The sequence below is a fragment of the Aptenodytes forsteri genome, unplaced genomic scaffold, assembly GCF_000699145.1.
Source record: "Aptenodytes forsteri isolate BGI_AS27 unplaced genomic scaffold, ASM69914v1 Scaffold144, whole genome shotgun sequence".
Lineage (NCBI taxonomy): Eukaryota > Metazoa > Chordata > Aves > Sphenisciformes > Spheniscidae > Aptenodytes > Aptenodytes forsteri.
The window spans coordinates 1,371,908-1,391,266 of NW_008794785.1; positions in this window are offsets into that span (position 1 = coordinate 1,371,908).

Sequence of the window (19,359 nt, forward strand, 5' to 3'; positions counted from 1 at the left end):
TCAGAAATGAAAGAACAGCTCCGGTCATACTGGTATTTTAGACACAGAAGTACTGTACTGCCTCTTTCCATGACCCCTAATCCACCAAGGGAAGACATAGTATGAGACTCTGAACACTTGGACAGTAGTCTTGATTCTAGCAGCAATGTGATGCATAATCCTGAAAAAAAAAAAAAAAGAAAAAAAGAATTCATTCCTCTTTTATTCAAAGTTTGTTCTGTATATTAGATCATTAGCTCTTGAGGAGCTAAGACTGTCTTTTTCTCTTTCTACTTTAATAAACATGCACCAGATGAATGGATGTTGGTTGAGGCTTTATATATCATGGTATCATAAATAATGTATTTTGCCAGTCCACATTAATACAAATAATGCATTGTCATGAAGCATAACAGTATTTGTAAGAATCATAAATCTGTCCACTTAAACTGTTGACATTTACTTTAATCTAAGAATTAAAATTTGTTTACATTTTAAAATGTAGAGCAAAACCAAGTTTTGATTTATAAGCATTAACATCCTACCTATTGTTTATTCAAGTTGCCTTTTCTGCAAGCAAAAGGTGTTTTGTGTAAGAGGAGGGAAATAAAGTCATCCACCATGTATCATTTGCTTAACATGCAAGTTCACCATTTTTGCAAAAGAATGTATCATTTTTACAGCAAAAGCACAGTTTTATGGAAAAAAAAGTAGAATTTTCCACAATTTAATATTTTATAGTTATATAAAATATAAAGCAAAAATTGAAAAAAGCACAGAATAATTTCAGATAATTTCATGCAAACATGAGTTGTCATGAATTTTGTAGATAATATTCCATGCACATGAGTTGTCATGAATTTTGTGAACAATAAATGTTTTTATAACCATGCTTCCTGCCTATTTCACATGACTGTGCTTTCAAACCCTTCCCCTTTTCCCTTTTTTTTGCATATTTTACCTTAAAATGACTCTTCTGGATTTTGTATTTCAAATTAGAATTTATGGAGGAATCCTAGACAGACACTCAAGTTTAATGTGGCTGGGGTAGCATATATTTCTCTATGTAAGACTGTTGCAGACACATAAGATACAAACTAAATCCATGAACTACATATTTGTACAACTGAGAAAGGACTAAGGAATCAGTTGATCACAATGACAATTTTCACCCAGGTCAAGACTGATAAATAATCACATACATTTCACAAAGGAAGGGACTCCACAAATCAAAAACTGCTATCATATTTAGACATCTTGGCTGACATTGAAAAACAGGCAGACTTTACCATATTAAGCATGTCCTAATGTGTGATTAGACCTTTCATCCAAGCATTTTGACACATTTCATTTGTATTACAAAAGTCAGTTTGGGGGATGATTAAATCATTCCCATTTTAAGATCTCCTAATCAGACCAGTAAATTCACGTAAAATTTAAAGTATTTGATATGCTTCTGAGAACATAAAGAGGCCAGAAGAAAGATGAAATGCATCTATTTATGACAGAGATGTGCTCCTACTATGCAGAATGTCTGATATATGTATAGAGAGAGGTGTAAGAAATAGAAAGTACTAAGGCTCTGAAAATAGTATGATTTTCATAAATGTGTCAGTTAAGGTGATAGTACTGAAATACTTTTAGGAATTACTCGAAATAGGTTGAACTTACATTTTTATCAAGTCATTTGCATATCTAGGTAGGTTAAACAGGAACTTATATTATGCAAAGAAAGTTAAGCTACATGCAGAGAACTATGCAAAAAGATGAGAGAAAAATGCAGTAGTTTCAGTGTAGGCATGTTGGTTCTTGTAAACTACTGCAGTACCGGATGTCATCAGAATGTGAGAATGATTTAAGATGAATGATAGAGACAAGACTGAATTATGTTAGTAAAGGAAATTAAATTAATTAACTCTTGCATCACTGTGTTTCATTGAAGTTTATATGTGTAATATTGAGATGTTAAAGAAAAGTTACTTAATACACACGGGCTAATTTCCTGTTTCCCCTTACCAGCAAGTTTTTCAGGTGACATAGAAGCACATGGTTTATGCAGGGGGGTCAAGACCACAAGATGATGCAGCAATTTATTCCGTAAGAGTTTAAGCTGATGGTTGTGAAGGAAGCATTTAGAGATATCTCAGGTAGTGAGATCTGTGATCAGATCCATCTGTGAGCTGGAGTCTAGTTAACTGAATGATTGAAGCAATGATTCTGTGGGCAGTACAAGGCAATATTAACGCTAGAATTGATCTACAATTTTGTCTTGCAATTCCTCCCTTACAGTTAAGTAGAATGTGTATTTATGGCTATCATAGTAGGTTTAATGACATTATCAGGAGGTTTATTTCTCCTTCTCAGTGCCAAAGATCCAATTTTCTTGCTACATATGCTGACAATGACCCAACATCTGCTCTTAACTTTCCATCGAACTTTGGCAATTGAGGGCACTGACCTAGTCTGAGTGCTCAGATGCACTTTACATTCCTACAAAGAAGCTTTAAAGGAGCTTGATCATTTTAGACTATAAATCAATCTGAAAGGAGGATGGAAGCTGTTGCAGACTGGAATGCTGCAGATATGATTCACTTAACTGAGGAGATTTTTACAAAAGTTGCTGTCATTCAGGCAACAGCATTTGAGGAGCTACTACCACTCACAGGTCATTAATCCAGTGCACAAGTTCATCAACTAGATCCTCTCTACACTGCTCCAGGTAACTTTCTGGCAGCCAGCTGGATGCCAGCATTGCTCTGAAAGTTTTGTTCACTTTCCTAACGTGTTAATTTCTCAGACAGTGAGGTTTTATTCTAGCCAGGTGTCTAAAGAGAACCTTGTTAGTTGGGGGCAGGTGCAGCATTCATGCGCTTCTGATGAGGGTAAGAATATCACTAAAATAAAAACAAATTAAAAGCATCAAACTGTCAAGCTTTAGGACTGCTCTTAACTGAGTTATAGGCAGCTAAGCCTGGTTGCACACTTTCTAACTTCAGGCAACTTTATGAAAGTTATAATTTTAAAAGTGGCTTGTAGAGACAAAGGAGATAAATGGGCAGTATCAGCAGGTGAATCAGATCTCTAGAGCTCACTATAGTCTGCTGAATGTTGAAGGAAGATGGGTAATGACAGTCTTAACTTAAGCGCATCAGTTTGATACCTAGATGTGTGATGAATCTGTGCCACGTTGTATCTGTGCGGAAAAAAAAGTAGCCCTGTCTTTCTGTATCTTCCTCTGCTTCTGTGAAAATTTGAAAGGCAGAAGGGAAAGGGAAGACATATTAGTAACATACATATTTTCATCTCTGGATTTGGGTATCCAGGACATTTATCTTTGAAAAGTATTCTAGTATTCCTCCAGTCTGCCTCATATCATCTGACTTTTCATGAATTTCCTCTGCCTGGTTCTGGAGTATTTATGTGTGAATTAAAGACTCTCTTCAGAAAAAAAAGAAAACAAGAAAGTGCTCAGAGACAGGCAGACACAGGAGATCACATAAACATGTATTAAATATCCCCATTAATGTGGCATTTGACATGCTACCTTTACACACAACTTCCTGTCGACATAGCTTCTGACTGTATATGGCAAACATCACATCTGAAATCTACTTGATTCCTGAAGGCCAGTCTTACCATGAAAAGACTGAAGTAAAGAAGGCATTGAGTACTTCAACCTTCTCCATGTCATGTGCCACCAGGTCCCCTTGCCCCTTCAGCATCTGGCCTTTATTTTCCCTAGTCTTCCTTTTGCTGCTGCTGTACCTGTAGAAGCCCTTCTTGTTGACCTTCACATCCCTCAGCAGATTCAAGTCCAGATGAGCTTTGGCTTCTCTAACCCCATCCCTGCATGCTCAGACAGTGTCTCCATATTCCTCTTGGGTCATCTGTCCTCGATTGCATCTCTTGCATGTTTCCTTTTTATGTTTCAGTTTAATCAGGAGCTCCTTGCTCACCCATGCAGGCATCCTGCCACCTTTGTTTGACTTCCTGCACCTGGGTGTGAACCATTCTTGAGCTTGGAATAAGTGATCCTTGAAAATCAACCAGCTCTCCTGGACCACTCTTCCCTCTCAGCTTATTGAATATTCTAACTAACAGCTGCCATAGCCTCAGGTACACTAGATGAGCACAAGTGTTTTTTGAAACTGTCACCTGTATTAGCTATTTTGTGTTACAAGTCTAAAAAAAAATAAGAAATCATCAAGGTTTGCTCTGATAAGTCCGTCATCAACCAGCCTCCACCATTATAAATCTCTATTCCTAAGAGAAAGGATTATGAATTGCAATTTTTTTCTGCGGGTTCTTTGGTTCCTTGGTTCCTATTATTAACTACATTGCTTTTTTAAGTGTGTTCTGTCTTCCAGTTTCCAGAAGTACCATAATGAAAAATACTTCCTTTTTGGACTTGTGTCCCAAAGTGAGAGGATAGACCATTCCCCACTCATAAAGACCAAGAGGAAACTTTTAAATTATATTTTGCTTGCAATTTTTTTCTGCGGGTTCTTTGGTTCCTTGGTTCCTATTATTAACTACATTGCTTTTTTAAGTGTGTTCTGTCTTCCAGTTTCCAGAAGTACCATAATGAAAAATACTTCCTTTTTGGACTTGTGTCCCAAAGTGAGAGGATAGACCATTCCCCACTCATAAAGACCAAGAGGAAACTTTTAAATTATATTTTGCGCCTCTTGATGTGAACTTGAGATCATGATATTTATGAGCAGCTACCACTATGTTAATACTATGGAACAGATATTTTTGACAAGATGACTTGGAAGAATGTACTATATGTTATATCCATCCCTGCACTGTACAAGGTTAAAGCTTTAACCCATTTCTTCAGTACTGCACATAGTTTTATCTTAATTTAAAATGTTCATACTTTAGCCTCAAAACAGCACATTTAAAACTTACTTGTCCCTGGTTTTGTCCTTTATAATTTTTTTTTTTCCCTTTTTATCAAGGCAAAACAGAGGCTGGAAAATGAATGTGAATGACATCTCATCTCAATTTACTTTCATTTACATTACTACATGTACCAGTTTGGAAAGCATTTAAAATCAAGAAATTATTGACTAACTGACAAGTCAAGGGAAGGACATTATCTCAGAATATGTTGACTACTCATTGCTAAAAATCCAGATGAAATTTATAGAGTCAGTGAATAGTAAAAGCTGTCTGAAGAAAGTCTCTGGTCGTATATTATCTCCCATTTTAGCTCTTGCTTTCTTTCCCCTCAAATGAACAGTACGTTTCCAGTACCCTTTTCATTTTCTTCCCCAGTTTCAACTAATTCTTTTCTTCTTTTTTAAAAGAATCTATTCCTTTCCTATTTCATTTCTCCCCCTCCTTTTATTAATGTGCTGCCATATATAAGATAGGAAAAAGAAATATTTTCCCCAGAATTACAAATGTACTTTCCAATTAGTTTGCATACTACTGGGCATCTCAAATTAACATTAGACAAATTAGTTAAGCATTTTGAAATACAGGATTAAAATAGTAGCAAAATGCATTTAATATGAATGTTCAAGAAAACCCTGAAGAAACATTTTAATCAGCTAGCTCTGGTCATGCAGGGACAATTAAAATACTGCAAATTAAGCATCTTCAGTCTTTCAAAGTGAGAGGAAAACTTGGTCGTCTGAATTTTCACACATGGAATAATAAGCTCAAGATCAGTGGCCTGTAGAAAGAGACAGAAACCTGAGGACATCTACCACTGATTTTGGATAATGAATCTACTGTCACCAGAAGTGAGATTCTGATTATTCAATGCTAGAAAGTTAATCCAGCAAGAACAAAAGAAACCTTTAATTCTTCTGTCTTGGGAAAGAACCAGCAGTTCAAACCATCTTTTGTGGCTAAACTTAAGCTGGTTTGTCACATTAAAAAAAAAAAAGAAGAAAGAAAAAAGAGAAAAAAAGAGAGAGGTTATTCATTTACAGAAAGGACAAGAGAGGAAAGAGATACCTATTGCAGATTTAGATTTACCCTGGGCTGTCTCTAGCTGGTTGGATTTAGCCTTTACTGTTCACAGTGTTTAATATCAAAGTTCTGACTTTTTTTTCTTTTTCTTTTCCATGCAATTTAGGGAAAAATGAACAAAATAAAAAGCCTTTTAATGTTTAACAGTGACTCTAGGCAAACAGTCAGTGATGAGAGAAAGGCATTTCTAAAGAGCCATTCAGCCCACCAGGATCTGAGTTGTTACCTAAAGCCATTTATCTCTTGCCACTGCTACAAACTGAGCTTTGGCAAACAGACTTCTAACTTAGTCTTGTGCCTAATTCAGGTGGGATGGATCAAGACCATTATGTTTCTTTTCAGGTTCTTTGCTTCAAAATTCTTGTAAGGCCTTTCATTCTGCACAGATAGAAGCAGTGAACTATAACATTAGTTACGGATATGAGGAGGAAAAGGAAGGTGGCTACTCCTAGGCATCTGCCTGCAGATGTATCAACAAGGAAGGAAAAAGAGGGAAGAAAGGAAGACCCTCTTTTAATGCAGCTCATGTCACTAATCTGGCTAAGAGCCTGACTGTTAAATCAACAGAGTTGAGTGGCTGCTCAGGGACATCTGAGTGGATGGGACCATCTTAATCCCACTTGCTGTTGCTGATATTGCACTGAACATTGAGTCTGATGTTAGCATTACTTGGTATTTCATTTTCAGTCTTTGTTGCTAACGTTCATGAATATTCACAGAATTGTCAGTCTGAAGGTACACCCAGTCTTCATGGCATTTCTTTGTAATGGACCACTTCTTTAAGATTATCTTCTACATTTATTATCTCTTTTTCATCCCTTATCATTTTTAATAGAGAAATTGTTCAGCAATAGGCTGAAGAGTTAAATGACTAAATATGTACCCTAAAATAAATAAATTCAGAAAGAAACTGCACCAGCTGCATACAGGGATAGATTAAATGATATATAAAATTGTTCTCATGCAAATTACATTATAGTTTAAATAAAGTTTTCTAGCTGAAAGCCTCCTGATTGATTTACATTGCATGTTTAGGACAAGGTTGAGCTGGGCTATAATGAAGACTATTTAACCTAATCGTCTTTGCAGATAGAATAAGAGCTACTTTTGCTTGGACAAAATGTTAAGTATAAAAAGCTGGAAATTTTTAATTATACCTTCATATTCAAAAAGATTATTCACTTTTCATATAAAACTTACCTATCTACAGGTATTTTCTGCAACCTTCTGAATATTTTCTCACATGAATACCCGTGATTAATTGCCTGAGTGTATGGCAAATCATGAAAAGCAGAGCTTGTAGCAAAAGCTGATTGAAGGCTTATGCCCAGTACAATTACCATATTGTTCATCAGGTCTGTGAAACTATAGAAGCTTCATTATTTGTCAGAAAATTTTCTCTCTGCAGCTACAATATTTTGGTATACTCACATATGTACAGTGAATAAGTCATATACCGGAAAATGTTTAGTGATTTTAGGCAATATTCTTACTGTTTAGAAAAAAACAGAAGGAAAGTGTGAAACTCTTTTGATAACTCTGAAAAATGATAGAAGTGTCAACATTTTATTGAAAATTAATAGACAAATTGGCTGACATATGTCAGGTCTTCAACATACTGAGTAAAAGAGCTTTACATTTATTTTGATAAGAACACAATAATTTTTTTCTCTAGGCTTACTCAAAATATTCGGGGTTATATTTGTAAAAATAACGAAATAAATGTTTCAAGGCAGAGGGCTAATTCTGGAATGGTACTAGTGTCAAAGTTATCTTTGAAATAAACTATAAAGATAAAATATTTTTTTTCCTTTTTTTTTTTTTTTAATTAACTAGCTGCTGCCATGGACATGGGAGAGAGAACAGAAATATGTATTGCTGAGACTGAACAGTTGAAATGTGTCAAATTATCATCAAAGTCAATAGGAGTTAACACAGATCCCCTAGTGGTAGAAGTGAGATTTTTTACAAAAATTAAATGTGTACAAGTTTGAAACACTAGGAAATGGAAAATGTTTGTTAAAAGGCTGCATAGGAAAGGGAGAGGGAACTACACTTGATGAATCTGATCATTTACACTATACCCCAGTGGAAAGGTTCTATCAGATGAAACAGAGGGTGAACTTTCAGACTTCTGTCTGAGTTAAAAGCCCATTTCAAAAACTGTGTAAAGAAGATAATTATTTCTTTTCTTTAAGTTTTCAAACCATTGTATGTTATTCAGTTACACGGATGATATTCACTACTTATTCTATTGCAACCAAAAATTCATGCAGCAAAAAAATAGTTTTATAATAAAAGGTATAGAATGAATAAAAATCTGATCCTGTTGTGCCTCATATGTTACTCTCCCACAGAATCACACACTTACAGGGTGACTGAGGCTGGAAAGCAGCTCTGGAGATATCCAGTCCAACCAGCCTGCTCGGAGCAGCATCAGCTACAGCAGGTTGCTCAGGGTCATGTCCAGTTGGGGTTTGATTATCTCCAAGGATGAAAGTTCCAGAGAAAACTTGACCTGATTTGACCACTCTTACAGTAATAGAGGTATTTTTCTTATATTTAAAAAGATTTTCCTGTGTTTCAGTTGTGCCCATTGCCTCTTGTCCTGTCACTGGACATCGCTGAGATGATTTGCTTGATCACCTTCCCAGGTGAAGTGACCTTAACATGCTTGTAGTTTCCCAGATCCTCCCTCTTGCACTTCTGGAAGACAGGAGTGAAATTTGCTTTCTTCCAGTTATCAGGAACCTCCTTCGGTCAGCATGACCTTTCCAAGATAATTGAGAGTAGCCTCGCAATGACATAGGTCAGCTTCCTCAGTGCCCTTTGGTGCATATCATCAGATGTCATGAGGTTGTTTGTCTGGTCTGTTTATGTGTTCCCTAACATGATCCTTCTCCACTGAGGGTAAGCTTTTCTTGCTCCAGACTTTATGATAATCTCAGGGGCCTGTGACTCCTGAAGGCCATTCTTACTGGGAAAGACTGAGGCAAACAAGGTATTGAGTACTTGGTGTTTTCTATTTATTTTTATATCTTGAATGTTAGTTTTTTCTCTCAATTAAAACAATCACATGTTGAGGCTACAGTGCCATCTGCAAATTACCACCGAGGGAATGTTTGTTTAAATGTGCCTTCTGTGCATGACATGGATGTTACAACAGACCAAACCTGGTGTTTCTTGCAGTTTTTGTGTGAATGATTTCTGATTTCTAATTATTACTTTTCAGACTATGAATATTTTTTTCATAAATTACACTTTGGACATTTGATGGTAATTATGTTTTATATGTGCTAAAGTATTAAATATCCATGAGCCTTCTTCAATTAATAAATTAATTTATATTCTGTGGGGAAACACATATTTGCCTCTTGATCGGTACAGATCTCTTACAATGGATAGAATTAATGGGGCCAGTTGTAAGGAGAGTGGCTCTTGCCTACTGTCATGGGCAAGGCAGAGTAAATGGCAACATGTATTGGATCTGGATAGTGTTGCTTATTTGAGAGTCAAAATTTGAGTTTTTAACCTACTTGATTCTCACACAGTCGCTCGTTCTCCTCCCACCTGCCCACCCACCCACCTACAGCATTATGTTCTCTAGGTCTTGAACTCCCTTTTCAGCAGGGAGATTGCTGCCAGTCCAGGGAGGCTGGGGAAAAAGTTATTAATGGTGAGCAGCTGCTCATATCTACCAGCCTTGGACATTACTGGCCAAGATCTCTGGCACCACCTGGCATTTTTTTCCATCCTCTTCCCTGATCTCGAAGATCTTTCTCCACTTCTGTGATCTTTCCTCCAGCCAGGATCTTCACCTTCTTCTTTCTGAGTCCTCATCTTACTGAGATCACTTCTTTTCAGGAACCCTTTTTTTCAGCACCAGCTCTTCTTTCTGGATCCCCAAGTCCCTGGTTTTCCTATAATCCATGTACAGAAGCAAAATATGTGATCAACCTCCTGTGGTTCTGTCTCATGTCTCCTTTCTAAGTGGAGGATTCAGGACATGCCCCTTTTGTTTAATCCAGGTGTTATCAAAATATACAACTTAGCCAATGCCAACTGCAGCTAGCAAGTACCAAGTTTCTGCTTGAGAGTTCAAAAGTTCAGTCTGGGGCATTCATCCACACCTACACATACTGCCCAATATCTGCTGCTTGTTGTCACCTATGACACCTAGACCTTTTCATCTATGACATCTTATGATACAGGGTAATCAATTTAGATGTAGATATCTACGCTTCATCATCTCACCTATTCATATATTGATATTCAGAATAGAGTAAGAGCCTTCAGTTTCTTCTGTAAAACAATAAAGAAAATAACAATTAGTTTCAAGTAGGGAAAGTAAAATATATCCTATATGGAAGATTTAGAATGCAAAGTACATTGCAATTTCAGAAAGAGTCTGGGCAGAAGAAAAATGTCAATAGCCAACCGAAAGAAATATGCAGACAAATAAAAAGGAGACTTGAAATTGGAATAAAAATACAATAAATATTAAGCTCATGGTCTCAAAAAAAAAAAAAAAATTAAGCTCATGGTCTCAAAAAAATAAAACCAAAATAAGTAATTTATTTAGTCTCACACAACAAGCTCTGAAGTTTCTTTTGGAGTGAACTACACTTGGTAGTGAATTGTGGACTTTGTATACTATCCAAAACACCTAATAGACAATATGTAAGCACAGTCAGGTAAATTCTGTTAAAAAAAGAGGTAAAGGGTATAACTGGATTTTATTTGATTCCTAGAAAGAGTCTATGCAGACTACTTTTTTTTTAAAAGAACATGATACCAGAAAACCATCTGAGATTTTTGTACCTTGTTCTGTAATGTGGTACAGAATTCAGTAGTCAATGACTATCTTTATTAGCATGTTTCATTAATGTTTTGTTAATGATAATGGTGTGGGTATTCAGTGGCTACTTCACTAAGGCATCAGCTCAATAAATCTCTCAAGAGAGAAATATATTATACATATATAGAGTTAGCATGTTTTATAGTATATTATGCTGATAGTTAATACTACACATGTATAATGTAAGTGCATGGGTAAATATTTTTATGACTGATAACAGAATGATTTGTAAGATTATGCAACAGCTGTGAAAGATAAAACAAATTAATTCTGATGATTGTTATTAAGAAATAACTTGAGAATTTAGAACCACTGTATGTTGACATGAATGAAATTTAGGACATTTATTCTGTTCTTTGATTAAATACAACAAACAAGTTACATGTTGTGTGGCAGTCCAAAAGATATGCCTACATATCTTCTGTATGCAAATAATACAATAGTTCTCAAGAACTCTCACAACTTAGCTCAAATGCAGTTGGTTGTTAAGAGATTGATCTGGTCCCTAATGCTCATACTTTTCAGATGTCCCTGCAAAGATATGAAGTTGCAGATGCTGGCTCTACAACAAGCCAGCTGTTCAGAGAAGAGGTCTGTCTGCAGCAAAAGGCAAATCAGCTCAGTGAAATCTGTCTGTCATTAAAGAAAGACTGATAGACCTGTGTGGAAGCAACCTAAGGAGAAGAGGAGAGGTACAGTTCTCAGTTCTGCTGCTCCTTCTTTAAACCACCTTTCTCCAGGAATAGGTAGCCAGGATGAAATACAAATAGGGGCAAATACATCAAGAAGTCACTCAAACTCTTACACTGCACAAAACTGTATTTGAACTCCTTCTGCAGTCAGAGGCTTATATCGCATGCATCAGGAGATATCTAGTGTATATTAATGAAAAGAATTCTCAAAAATATTTGTAATATCTTTCGCTTTGATTTTAAGGTTAATACAAAGGTAACAAAGAATTTTATGAAATATTTCTGTATTTTTAAATTTTATTTTTTAGGAAGACATAAGAAGCTATATTTTTGGTAGCTGTGAATTAGTGTATGAGTCTTTGCTCACATTTATAAACAGTTGCATAAGTTTGCATACTACCTTTCTAGCTTATCTACTTCTGATACTATATTTTTTTGATCAGTGTAATATTGGCTCTTCTCTTAATATTAAATTATTTTTGTGAAGCATTGAGGAAAGTATTACTTACATACTGCCTGTTAACAATTGGAAACAGATTAAGAAAAGCCAAAAACTAGCTCCACAAAGATATTTCAGTCCTGTAATGCCAAGCACCGTGGCATTCTATAAAAAGGCCTAAAATGCCTGGGAAGAATTAAGTATTCAGAAAAAAAAGCAGAGCCAATAACTAAATGAATGGAAAGCTATCAGGACAGAAGTGTAGAAGAAAGATAGAAGGTCTGGTATCAGAACAGACAATCCGGTCAGTGCCATCATCCATAAAACTTCAGTCATGATCTGTCTTTGTGAGTCAGGTGCTTAACCCCTGGTATAGGAAAAAAAAAGCTCAACTGATATGACATGAACAGTCTGATATCATTAATCAGTGAATTACCATGGCTACTCCCATGTTCATCTTGCCAAGGAAGTAAGGAAGTGTTTTGAACAAATAAAATTTAAGCTCACAAGAGAAAGTGCAGTCAAGACACAGGACAGAGACATCTCTAACTCTGTTATATATTTCCTGCATGATCTTGAAGAAGTTATTAAATACCTTTTCATCATCTCTTTCTTTGAAAAATAACCTTGTCTTGTGTTCACTCAAGAGTCTGTCAATGCCTTTGATTTTCAAGTTTCTTATCAAAATAGGTATTGCAGTTGAAATAAAGATTTCAGAATTTGACCGCTTCATGGTAAATGCTTCAGGGAAGATTTTATTCTGTGTCTATGAGTCTGTGTGTGTGTGTAAGCACTAATACATAGGTCCATGATATCAGTAAGGTAATAATAGGTCTATTTTTCAAAGAACAATTGTAATTATTTACAAGAAAGTAGTTAAACCTTGCTTTCTGAAGTGCCACACCACATGCAAGGAAAAGTATCTTCTTCTGCCTTTGTTTTTTCTTATTCATATAGATATAGAAACAGCTCCTTTTACTGTGTTTATTATGGATACAAGAATTAAAGATTTAAGGTTAAGCTTTTCAGTGTTACTCAGACAAAATCTTCTTTGAGTCAACATCTGTTCTCAGTTAACATGCACTTGTGGAAATTGAGTTGAAATTTTTAGTGTTATGATGAATTGATGTCATTAAAATAGGCAATGTTTTTTTTTTTTTTCCTTAAAAGAACTTCAGGTTTTATTCCAAAATCACTTAATGTAAAGTAGTAGAAAATATTCCTAGAATTTCTATTTAGTATTATCCTAAAATCTATGAACATATTCAATCAACATACACACTTCCCTTTTTTCAAAGTATTACATAGTAAACTGATGAGTTATACTGGACTTGTTGATTTATATTACTTATTTACAGAGACAGAGGTTACATCCATTGAACAGTTAGTAAAATTACAGTTCATTACTGCTTTATATCAGCATATGAAATGGAATTCCTTTTTAATATATAGGTAAAATTGAGAAAATAATGAATAATAATGAATAAAATACTATTCCTTATCTGTCATTTTTCATTATATGTAGGATCTATTTTACTTAAATTTAGCTAGCTTAATATGATCTTAAATGTTTAGTCTAGGCCTAGACTTCTCTGTAGTTAAAGGAAATACACCTCTGGAGCCTGATTTATCCCAGGTGCCTTAGGATGGGATACAGTTTCTTCTGGAGATGCCTTTGTCTTTCCATTGACATCAGTAGGAAACTATGAGAATGGAACCACAGTGGAAGCTGTCTTTGATTAAATATGTGACCTTTTGATTGCTAAAGTTAGAGCAGAGAAATTCTAACTTTACTGCCTGAGTTATCACAACAGAAATAACTATTTAAGCTGGTATAAAATTTTCATTAGTGCCCATGTGGGCTTCCACTACTGAGTGATATTGAAGGTGGACTATAATCAGGACTGTGGTATTTCTGTGGAATATGTATGGCAAGGATAGCAAAGGTTTTCTAGGGTTTTGTCACTGTCAGGAGAAATTTTGTCTGTCATCTCACAATCTGAGCAGAAATAAAACCTTAAACAAAACAGTCCCTGAGCACACAGAAACTATTATTGATTAGGTGAGCTTGTTAAGCACTGATGGACTTCCCTGCTTTTTTAAATGTTTGTCTTTTTTTTTTTTGAAGCACAATAACTTTTGAACAAAGTATCTCAGAGGTCTCCCCTTCCGATATCCAGGTGCATGTTCCTCTCCCACATGACAGGTGCTTAGGCAGTAGCTGTAGACTCCCCTGATATGAAAAAAGTGGCCACTGAACGGCTTCATTCTTGCCCGGTTGCAAGAGTGGCACAGTGACTATGTTGAGCAGGGCAGTCTAAGCAGTAAATGGGTACCAGGTTTTTTGCATGGCACCAGTGGAAGGAGCTGTGAAAAAAACGTGAGTGCCGCCTCCTTTGTGTCACCAGCTAGAAATTTTTGTCTGTCATCTCACAATCTGAGCAGAAATAAAACCTTAAACAAAACAGTCCCTGAGCACACAGAAACTATTATTGATTAGGTGAGCTTGTTAAGCACTGATGGACTTCCCTGCTTTTTTAAATGTTTGTCTTTTTTTTTTTTGAAGCACAATAACTTTTGAACAAAGTATCTCAGAGGTCTCCCCTTCCGATATCCAGGTGCATGTTCCTCTCCCACATGACAGGTGCTTAGGCAGTAGCTGTAGACTCCCCTGATATGAAAAAAGTGGCCACTGAACGGCTTCATTCTTGCCCGGTTGCAAGAGTGGCACAGTGACTATGTTGAGCAGGGCAGTCTAAGCAGTAAATGGGTACCAGGTTTTTTGCATGGCACCAGTCAGGAAGGAGCTGTGAAAAAAAGGTGAGTGCCGCCTCCTTTGTGACACCAGCTAGAAATTATAGCAGTCAAGCATTCATGACGGTATGTGATAGGTAGGAAGTATCCCTTTCTGCTGCTGAAACAACTTTGAAGAGGAAGTAGAGTAATCGAGATAGTGATGTATCCGTGGAAGCCTGGTCTGGTCTGACAGCAGCACGGCATGACACCTTTTTTGAGACAAACCCAGTGGTCAGAGTCTGACCTCAGTAAGAGAAGACTCCTTTCTCTTTTCCTCTCCCTTCTCATTCACAGCCACCACCACCCACACAGCCATCTCCCTGAGGACAGCTACCCAGATCATCTCCAGAGTATATCAAGGTTACCTACTACTCCAGAAGGCACAGGACAAAAGAGAGGAAGCTGGGTATGGTACATTATGACATATGACACCTGGAAACCTTATGTTGTCAGAAAAGTAATTCATCCTGAGCATTACTAATTCAGTAGTAAGCTGTGTTTCTTAAAAACATGCTCATGCATCCACGTATGTGCTGTCTTGAATCTTGACTATTAAGTATTCCTATAACACATGGATTTAATATTATTCATTGTATACCAATGCCTCAAATCATGTAATTCCCAGAAAAGAAATAAACATTGAAAAATTATTAGATCAGGAAGGAGACTGGAAAACACCTTTGCAGGGCTAAGGGGGGCAATGGAGCCAAATAAAAGCCCTTTCCGTGTGTAGGGAGAGGATGGAGAAAGACGGCTAAGAGGAAAATCACACAACAACTACAGGAAGAAGTGTACTCAAACTTGCATGTGACAACAGAAATGATGAACCTGGAGTGGGGTAGAAACTGGAAATGCATGCAAATTCCTCCATGTAGACAACTTATTAAATCTGATTAGGTTCAGAGCAAAATAAAGGATACACGAAATGCCTGATGAAAGAGAAATACAAGAATTGTGTTGGGCCAAGCAAAGATAAATATGAAATGTTCTTAACCAGGTCTCTTGACATGGAGAAAAAATGAAAGGAGGAAGGAACTAAGTATCCAAATCTCCTTCTTTGTGGAAATGGGCTGGAGTTTTCAGGGAATCTTGAAAACAGAAAGGAATGGGGACACTTGTGAAAAGGACTGGGTTAAAGATGTAAAATGTAGAAATGCAAGATCCATGGTTGCATGAAATGGCTCAGCCTTTTAATTAATAATATTCTATAGTATACATTAATCTTAGGGTATTCTGCTTCACTCTTTTTCATGACATAAAGCCACGCTGATATTCAGCCTGCTAGAAATGTCAGTCCTAAAAAAACCCAAAACCCTCACCCAAAACCCCAACCAAACAAAGAGTAAACAAAGAAAAAAAAGAAGAAAATGAACTTATTTAAAAATATAGAAGATACAACTGAGGTAAAAATTAAAATGCAACCCAATTGCAAATAAATTACAAATAAGTCATGCAATTTGGAAGGAAAAAAAAGGCAGCAGTTGAAATAAATAAAACAAAGGCTAAGAAAGCTAAGAGCACCAAAGAGGGAACAGAGAAATAAGTTAATCAAATTAAATTCTATTCTGTGGAAGATTTTTGTTTATTTATCACGAAATGGAAATCCGAAAGTTCTTTGTGAGCAAATGTTTTAATAGCAGATAAGTAGTAAATCTCTGCTACTATAGTTTCACTGATTTTTAAAAGCTGAAAAGTATTGCCAGCAAAAGTATTAAACTGTCAAGTAGTTTTATTTACAACTGCTCCCTAGTTATACAGGACTTAGGACCAATCCTCTTAAAGGAGGCATTTTTGTTGTTTTCCTGTTCCTTCTGTCGATCTTATGGAGGAAGATGAACACAACCATCCCATGCTCAGCCTCAGGAGGCAATTATAACTCAGATTCAAGGCCCCGTTACTCTGCTGTCTTTTTGCTCCAGCAGCAGCAAATTAACCATGGCCTACGGTAGAATTCAGCGTCATTTCTGCTCATGACCAGCTCTGTAATTGTCTGAGTCTCTGCCTCCATTAGTTTACTAAAATAACGCGATCAAAAGTGGATGCAACACTGACACCTATGAAAACAGCTGGAGAGCTGTGTTTTTTGTATAAATGGACTAATCTATTTACAGGTGGTCATATCTGGAACCCTAAGCTATATAATTGAAACTGGGGAGGGGTTTCTTTAAAGTTTTTTCAAAATGCTAAGTAGAAAGTGAGAATCATATAAGTTCCTCTAGTTACTCAAATTCATGAAAATACATAAAAATAATTTTTAAAAAATATTGTCTTCCCTGAATATTATTTTAAACACTCATGTTATTTATTTAATCATGCTACACTCCCCCGTTAAGTCTTTTTATGTATTTTCCCCACATAGTCATGACAGAACAATATGTTTTTCTCTCTCTCTTCATAACGTAGCTTTGTTACTTGAAGGTTTTCAGTGGTTAATGCCTAAATAATGAATTTCTGGAGATTTCTACCCTTCTGTAACTGACATCAGCAGACTTTTTACTGTCTTCTCAGAAAACAAATCAAACCTTCAGCCACTGCACATCAGTTCTAAAACAGGATGCACTCTCTCTGTGTCTACAGGTTGGAGCTGTAATTCAGATTCAGTTTGACAAATGTGTCAGAAAACATGTTTTATTAGCACATAGAGCATACTGTTAAAAACTAATTCAAACTGTTATTCAGCAAGTCAGGAATATCCTTGATCACAGGCTTTTGGCTTGAGAAGGGAGTACACATTTAACATTTAATCTAAGACAATGGCACCCTTTTTCCAGAAAACCAATGAACCAAAAAAACAAAAGCCTCCCACTAAAATAGATGTGATTTTATTTGGGAAAAAAAAATATTAAAAGAACTTGTGGATCTATCTTATTTATTTATAACAGGGTTCATAACACAAATTCACGAAGGACCAGTCCTTCAAAGAGATACATAAGGAAAAAAAGCATAAAGCAGGCAAGAATTTGAAATCTGAATGAGAATAAAGATCTTCTTTAAAGATTTCCTTTATTTTCTGTTTGCCAGATGTAACTCCATTCCTGGATTCAGCACAATGAGACCCAACATCAGACAAACAGTCCCAAAGCAAGACAGCACAGCAGAGCATGGCAGTTAAAGACAGACCATATATCAGGAAAAACAGGATGCAAATACAAATCTCAATCCTCCCAGAGTGCCGTTACGTATATTTTTGTGGGTTTTTTTCCCCACTGGCTCAGACACCTGGACACAACAGAACATTATTGTGGTTTAAAAGGAAACATTTTGTTTCATTTTTTTTTTCCTAAACAAAGAAGATATTATATGCTCCTGCCAGTGCAGTACCTGTAAGATGGAGGTCCTGAAAGACAGTGAAGGCCATAGTGGAGTTTAACCCCTCATGCTGGTGTACATAAAGCCAGAAGCTTGAGTGGCATCATGGCAGCACAGACCGCAGCATGCTCATTTAACTGACTGAAAAGGCACACAAATTCTTGGAAAGTTTTGTAACCCGCTCTGTAGTCTCTGCAGCTGAGGCTACACAGCAAGCATTGGTTGTATTATTGTCTGCTACAGTGACGACAGAGCAAATGTAACCTATCAGTCTTGGCATAGTTAGTTTTAGACTTTAGGTCTAAAAGCATAATCTTTTTTCCTGAAAAGCTATAGCTGGGTCAGTTACACAATATGTGTTTTAAAATATTAGTCTACCTCTCCATATTTGGTGTAAAATATGTGAGAAATTACTCTTCAGATTTTTCAAATGTCTGCTACAGTGATGACAGAGCAAATGTAACCTATCAGTCTTGGCATAGTTAGTTTTAGACTTTAGGTCTAAAAGCATAATCTTTTTTCCTGAAAAGCTATAGCTGGGTCAGTTACACAATATGTGTTTTAAAATATTAGTCTACCTCTCCATATTTGGTGTAAAATATGTGAGAAATTACTCTTCAGATTTTTCAAATTATGAAACTCAGATTAAAAAAATGATCATTTAAAAGAAAATTTAAGTGATCTGTTTTTCCTTTTGATTGCATTTTAGAGTGGAAATGACAGCTTGTTTACAAGTATTGTACACTAAATAGTCTATCAGTCTATATTTATCCTTCGTGATTAAAGGTCATCAAAATATTTAAATAAAAGGATGATAAATATGCTAACAAAGAGAAGTAACTGAACACTAAAAATGTTTTGTAAAGAAAGCATTAGTTTATCTAAGACAGTTGTCCTCTAGAACTTTCTTGACTTTAAAGTATTTAGAAAAATAACTACAAGTGCCACAAAATTTTGTTTTGTCACAGCTCTTTGTCACGTTTAAAGTTGTGTGTCTGATACAATGGCACTTTTTTTTTCTGGAGGGTGGGTTTATCCAGGGACACCTGTTCCGGTACTCCATGGTGTGCTTGACACTTGGCAGTTCAGAGCTGTGAAACAGCAGTCACAGGACTGCAAAGAGGATGCCCACAGCTGTGAGAAGGACCTCTCTGCAGACACAGAGAGCATCCTTCTCCTGTGAAGCCAGTACAAGCTCACCTGGACAGGCAATGAACTGATAAACACAGAAATATATAATGTCTGACCTATAAATTAGACCATGAGTCCTAATTGGAAGAGCATTTGCCATGAAATCA